The sequence below is a fragment of the Phyllobates terribilis genome, unplaced genomic scaffold (assembly GCF_046119375.1).
Source record: "Phyllobates terribilis strain yellow unplaced genomic scaffold, ASM4611937v1 Scaffold_51__1_contigs__length_9155689, whole genome shotgun sequence".
NCBI classification, from domain to species: domain Eukaryota; kingdom Metazoa; phylum Chordata; class Amphibia; order Anura; family Dendrobatidae; genus Phyllobates; species Phyllobates terribilis.
The window spans coordinates 5,834,132-5,841,858 of NW_027362811.1; the positions used below are offsets into that span (position 1 = coordinate 5,834,132).

General features: G+C 41.1%; 1 pseudogene; it reads left to right on the forward strand.

Annotated features, from left to right (window-relative positions):
• Positions 1-6,320, forward strand: part of LOC141191717 (uncharacterized) — a 36,242-nt pseudogene extending 29,922 nt beyond the window's left edge.
• The last annotated feature ends 1,407 nt before the right edge of the window (positions 6,321-7,727 follow it).

The following is a 7,727-nucleotide window of genomic DNA, read 5'->3' on the forward strand; positions in this document are numbered from 1 at the left end:
CCACACAATCTAAATCACTGAAATATGATACGGGATGCAGTGGTAACTGTGCAACAAAGCACAAAAAGAAGTAGGTAGAGAAAAGCTTGCACAGTGAGATAATGCACATCCAAAAATAATAAGAATTACTTAAATAATAAATACAATAGCAACTTTATTTCATGTAGGGACACACAAGTGGTTAAAAAACATACGACCCCTGACGAAGCTACTGTAGTAGCGATACACGTAGGGCATAGATACCTACGGAGGGAGTCCACTGTAGAGAGGTAAGCCCTACGCGTATCGCTACTACAGTAGCTTTGTCAGGGGCTGTATTTCTCTTGCTGATCAAAAAGGTCATAGTATTTGTATAACCCTGAATGCTGAATTCTATTCGTTTGGAAGCAATCATGCTTACTGTGCTAATGACAAATTGTACTAAGTCAGCTGAAAGTTTATTTACAACAGCCCCTGTGATACCAACTATGTAAATAGATTAGCTCAAACAATGATAGGTGATCCCTGCACCCTTACCTCTTTTACCTGGGCTTTATGACCTCACACAGATGTAAATATAAACAGGGGTGTCTGTAGTGCTGTAGACAGAATGAAATTTGGGACAGAGAATCATGGAACATCAGAAGGACTTTGGAAGGAGAATGGGAGAGATCCTTCAGGAAAGTAGATGGATTGCATGGCATCTAAAGAGACACAGATTTGTATTCTACATGATTCTAGTCTAAGGGTATCAGATCTGCTCCATTAACCATCAGAGAGACAATGGATACTTTTGGGAAGTCCAGGAGAGGACGAAAAAGTCACTTGGCCCCATGGATATGCTGTTTTGGTGTTGCTAGGAGGGACCCACTGGTCACCTAGAACCCATGGAGACATTTGGAGTTGCCAGGAGGGACCCACTGGTCGTCTGGTCCCATGGAAACTCTCAGAGAGGCCAGGATGGGACCATCGGGTCTCCTGGTCTTGTACCTCGATGGACTGTTGACTTCCTTAGCTTGCCGCTACCTTCTCTCTGTGGGGGCCCGGGTAGTCGGCCCTGGAAGTCTCCAAAGTCGCAGCTGTTCTATCCCAGAAAGGCAGAGATGGAAGGATGAGACTGTGTAATGTACCATCTTGGGTATTTTCTGGGACTGTTCTGTATGTTTAATGTCCGCTTTATGGTTTCTATAAAGTATTGCCACGCTGTTTTACCCTCACCCTGTGTTGTTTGAGTAGCATTACGCCCACAGAAGACCCCGGGTCTCCACAGTCCCTGACCAGGGCGGCTCCATGCTGTGTTCTTCAGACAAGGTGCATTAAATAAACAGTGAGCTGACCTCCCTCTCCATTTTCTCATTATATGCATGTTTTCCTTATAGTGACAAATATTTATTTTTGCTAAAACTGTGATATTTTCACTTTAAAACTTTTTTTAAACCTTTTTTATAAACTTTTTAAAATAACTCTCATTAGTGCGATCATACAACACAGAAGCCTTTGATTGCTCAGGTGATGCACTGTACTACTGTAGTGCCGTGTATTATCACTGCCTGTCAGTGTAATACTAACTGCCCCATACACATGAGATAAGTGTTGGCTGAACGATCATTTGGCAGACGGCTATCTCTCCAGACTCCCCCATACACAAATATTCCAGCTTTCCTGTGGTTTGTATGACTGACTGCATCTGTAGGGAGGTCCCCAAATACATTATATAGTTGACCAAAATCAGTGCTTCCATGTACCTTAAGTCTAATGTTTATGGAGGCGTTAAAAAGTAAGTTATGGAACTCTGCCTCTGGCCCGGCCTAATAGACTTTTGTACATTACAGGCCCAGTACTTGGGGGAGGAGGGCATTCAGCCGAACTCTGTCACACTTTCTTAGATGCCATGTTTGCTTTTTGCAGGCGCAAGTGGTTAAACTGCCAGGGATTTTATTGCAGCCGCACCTGTGCCATCCCTGAGGTGTACATCTATGTTCTGGTGCCCAAAAGAGTTCATAACATGTTAAAAAATTACAAAATGTGTCTTCTGCCTTTTGCATGTTTTTTCTTTTCACAAGAATTGTTGGTGTAAATTTTCTTTTGAAACCTTTTAATATCTGCTTTTTTTCTGGGCTTTTTCTTGTAATATAGGAAAGCCTAAGTCTAGAAATAAAACCCATAATACACTCTACATGTAGACTTTAGTATCAAATAATTTCTCTCCGCAGCATTTGTGCAAACAAAACAGCTTTTATAAAAGCCTCAAACTTCTGTGTGTGAATCAGACATGAGATCTAACTTGATAGAAGATTACAGCTCGGGGAAGACGGGAAACATTCATACAGACGGCCAGTGGTGATGTAGTCAGTGACGGACTGTCTCCAAATATGGTTTTAGATCCATAGTAGAAGATGTTTCCTCATCATGAAGTAGTTATTTCTCATGTCACGTGAAATAAATATCTCCTGCATTATTGCTAATGCCAATTCCAGTGATGGAAAATGAGACGAGAATTGGCGTTATGGAAGGTGAGTCTATGAGTAACGTATTCTGCTGCAGACTTCGAGGATGGAATTGCTTGTTGCTATGACCTAAAATATGTAGGTTTTATTACTAGATGTAAAGAAAAAACTAAATAAAAAATAATAAATCTCCTCATATGTTTCCCCTTATTATCTCCAGTAATTGTATTATTACACAGGATTTTTATGATGTTACATCGGCTCATCTTCTTCTCGTTCAGGTCTCTACAACACCGGATCCACTCAGTGAAGATCGTCTATATAAGAAAATTTTCCTGATTTACCTTTCAAAGATGGATATGGACAGGGACAAGATGGTGGAGAGGATATTACACCTCACCCTAGAGATCCTCTTCCGACTTACTGGAGAGGTGAGAGGTTCTGATGACGTCACATTACATCATTCTTATCTATGGGAATAACAGATGGACAGAACTGGAGAGGTGAGGACTCTGGAAATGTATGTAGTGAGATTTATTAATGTGTCTCTCCATAACCAGAGGTTAATCATGGAGCCTCCACCTCACCCCCTGATACATGAGGACATCAATGACCAGATCCTAGAACTCGCCTACAAGATGATTGAGCTGCTAACTGGAGAGGTGACACTGTTGGGAATGCTGGGACATTATACAGTAACGCTATGAAGGGATTGAGGGGATGACGGTATCATTGTATGTGTCAGGTTCCTATAAGGTGTCAGGATGTCGCTGTCTATTTCTCCATGGAGGAGTGGGAGTATTTAGAAGGACACAAAGATCTGTACAAGATTATGATGGAGGTTCCCCAGCTCCTCACATCACCAGGTAATAGACAGGACTAAATACACAAGGCCTATAATTATCTGTATGTAAAGAATGAATTCAGTCCCTGTATGTGTTTCCTCCAGATCTATCCAGTAAGAGGACAACACCAGAGAGATGTCCCCTTCCTCTTCTTCCACAGGACTGTAAACAAGAAGATCCCAATGTTCCTCAGGATCATCAGGTAGATGGAGAGAAGGTGTCATGAGATCTCCCCTGTGATGTGTAGATGGCTGTGAAGGTCTTGTGCTCAGTCTTGTTTTATCCACCATTAATATGTTTTAGATTTGTGTAATGAGAATGGTGGAGATGGCAGGATTAGAGCTGATCATAGATGTGACTTCTCCTTCTGTCTGTGACTTTTATAATATTTGTTTCAGGGTGAAGATCTGACCCATATTAATACTACAGAGACATATGTGAGGGGTGATGAGTGGTGTAAAGAGGAGATTCCTACATATGACTACCCAGGTGAGTAGTGACCACTAAATGCAGAGAAGTCACAGATTCTTCTCAGTCACCGGCTTTGGCTGCTTTATCGGTGGTGTAGTCCGGCCTTATCACAATCGTGTGATCACCATTTTGCCGATAGACCACAACATTCTCCTCCGTCCGAAAATATTCAATTTACTTTGTGTAATTGTGAAAGCCCTTTTCGATAGAACTTACAACCTGGAGGATCCACCTACTCCCTGGGATTAGTAGACGCTGACCGTTACCTGCCCAGATCTGTAAACTACAAAGCCAAATGACAGCGTACGTAGAATGTGCTGACAAGTGAGAAAATCACTTGAAGAAAAATATTATGATGGGCCTGTAAGAGAAAGCGGAGGGTAATGATGCTGTTGGCTTCCTAGATCCCTGATATCTTATTGGATGAATCTACCTTCTCTCCCTTCTGTGCTGCTGAATGTGCTCATATGGTCCCTACAAGACCAGGTCCAGTCTTTCTGGCCAAAGTTTGCTTTTTTGATCGATAACATTAAATGTGCAGTGAGGGACAAGTGTGAATTTCTGTACAATAACAATAGTTTCCCTTTATACTTTTCAATTTCTTTTTAAACCAACTAACTTCAAACAGGATCTTGATAAACTACATAAATAACATTACACCTGTGCCATGATATGTCTCTAAGCTGTGCGTGGCTGATGGCTGTAATATACATCTATTCACGCCTCCAGGAGATGTGGTGGCATGGCTCGAGCCCTGGTTTCATGGATTCACTCCATGTCATAAATTACATTATGTTTTCAATCCTAAAGAATTCAGATTCCTGCACAATCTCTCCTGAAATGGGGGCACTAATACTTTCTCTACTCTTCTGAAAATCAAAGTCACAAAATAAGCATTAAAAAACAAACTGCTCCTAATGCAAAGAAGCCATTTTCACATTCAGAATATAGAAATAGTTTTCCTCTCAAAAAGTCTTTTCTTAAACATCAAAAAATTCACACAGTGAAGAATAGATTTTCTTGCTCCAAGTGTGGGAGATGTTTTAATCGGAAATCAAATCTTGTTAGGCATGAGATAACTCACACAGGAGAGAAGTCATTTTCCTGTTCAGAATGTGGGAAATGTTTTGTACAGAAATCAAATCTTATCGCACATCAGAGAACCCACACAGCAGAGAACCCACACAGTGGAGAAGCCATTTTCCTGTTCAGAATGTGGGAAATGTTTTGTACAGAAATCAAATCTTATCGCACATCAGAGAACCCACACAGCAGAGAACCCACACAGTGGAGAAGCCATTTTCCTGTTCAGAATGTGGGAAATGTTTTGTACAGAAATCAAATCTTATCAAACATCAGAGAACTCACACAGGAGAGAAACCATTTTTCCTGTTCAGAATGTGGGAAATGTTTTGTACAGAAATCAAATCTTATCAAACATCAGAGAACTCACACAGGGGAGAAGCCTTTTTCATGTTCAGATTGTGGGAATTGTTTTGTACAGAAATCCTATCTTATAAGCCATCAGAGAACTCACACAGGGGACAAGCCTTTTCCATGTTCAGAATGTGGGAAATGTTTTACAGAGAAATCAACTCTTATCAAACATCACAAAACTCACACAGGGGAGAAGCCATTTTCATGTTCAGAATGTGGGAAATGTTTTACAGACAAATCAACTCTTATCAAACATCAGAGAACTCACACAGGGGAGAAGCCTTTTTCATGTTCAGAATGTGGGAAATGTTTTACAGACAAATCAACTCTTATCAAACATCAGAGAACTCACACAGGGGAGAAGCCTTTTCCATGTTCAGAATGTGGGAAATGTTTTAACCAGAAATCTAGTTTTCTTAAGCACCAGAGAACCCACACAGGGGAGAAGCCATTTTCATGTTCAGAATGTGGGAAATGTTTTACAGACAAATCAACTCTTATCAAACATCAGAGAACTCACACAGGGGAGAAGCCTTTTCCATGTTCAGAATATGAAAAATGTTTTAACCAGAAGGCACATCTTGATAACCACCGGAGAACCCACACAGGGGAGAATGCTGCAACTGCACACAACTAGTCTCTGCACAGACAAGAAAGGCCCTAGCTGCACAACTAAAAACACCACCACAGACCTAACTCCCTAATAAGCCGTTGAGGAGTTTCTCATACCTCCTGAGGAACCAGAGGGGAGGCTGCAACACACTGTCAACAAGGGGAAAGTAAAGTATGAAGACCCATGACCTAGGACGCAAACCCAGCTTTCTGACACTTGGCACTAAATTGTGACCCAAAATCCTTTGCTAATCTTCAGATTTCATGATGTCTTGCACACAGTCAAGGCACCTAGTGCCAGAGGCAGCAAAACAACCCCAAAACACCTTTGAACCTCCACCATATTTGACTGTATGGGTTGTAAATTTATTGATTATGCTGCGCACCTTGGACAAAGGAACATGCGGATCCCTAAAGATGGACTTATAACCTTGAAATTGTTGATATTTTTCAACAATTTTGGTTCTCAAGTCCTCAGACAGTTCTCGTCTCCTTTTTCTGTTTTCTCCATGCTTAGTGTGGCACACATATGCACACAATGCTAAGATTGGATCAACTTCTCCCTTTTTTATCTAGTTTTAGTTGTGATTTTCATATTACCCACACCTGTTACTTGCCACAATTGCGTTTGAACAAGCTTCACATGCTTGAAACAAAGTTGTTTACCCACAATTTTGGCAAGGTGCCAACAATTTTTTCCGGCCTAATTTGTGTGAAATTATGTTCAATTTGCCTTTTTTTCTCTGTTTTCTTGTGTTGTTCCAATACACGCAAAGGAAATAAACGTGTATAACAAAACATGTAATTGCAATAATTTTCTGGGAGAATTACTTCATTTTCTGGAACAATTTCAAGGGAGCCAACACTTTTCACCATGACTTGTTTTTGTTGCCTTTTTAATTTGTTGCAGCATTTCCTCCTCTACGTGTTCAGCTATATTAGGAGGCTTGTAGCAAAGTCCAGTTAGCAGCTTTCCATTATTGCCATGTCCATGTACATTTACCCAGACTGATTCTACATCAGGAATGTAAAACTCAAAACATGAAAACTTTGACAAAGTCGTGGGCCAACCAGTATACAGTATAATGGGCCCCACATCCTCCTCTATACATAAGAAACAAGAGGAAAAAACTTCAAGTCAGAGTCCCATATAATAGTGAAAAAATTACAAAATGTTATTAATTATAATTTATACAGGAAAAAATATGAATCGCAGAAACAGAGACAGTTAATAGTAAAACAATGGAGGAGCACTAATGAGGAGCATGAGACAAATTACCATGATTCTTTTCTGGTGTAAATACATATTTGGGCTGCCAAAAAATAAGAATATATTATTAAAATGCAGTGAAGCATTCAATAAAAGTGCAGGTGCTTGTGAGGTAGGTCAGAAGTAGTTGCTATATAAGAGGTTAGTGACACCGCTGTCTATATATAGGTACTAATATAGATAGCTCATACCGGGGACAGCAGATCTTTATAAGTGGTATCAGTGCCCTGACTCTTAGGCGACAGGGTAAAAGTATATCCCAATACATATTAAAGCGTAGAAAATGCACCTAAGTAGGAAAAAAGATTAAAGAACGGCAGCAAAAAGAGTGTAGCATGAACCCTATAGAATACTTACAGCCACAGTGGATGTGAACACGCTCCTCAATTGCGCTCACCCTGATGCGCTTTTCGGCACGGCAACCTTCTTCAAGAGGTGGCGTCAATGAAGGTGGGTAGGGTTTAAAAAGGACCCTTGAGCCAATAGAAAAGGGGGTGTGTAGTCTCTCGGCCAATGGGTGTGGGGAGGGCGTGGCATGACACATGGCAATCACTGCTACTCCGCCGCATCCAAGGCAACCGCATCATATGATCCATCACGCCGCAAGCACGTGGGGAACCTGGTGACCGCGCGTCATGGAGCATAGACTGATACGGCCAGCGAGGA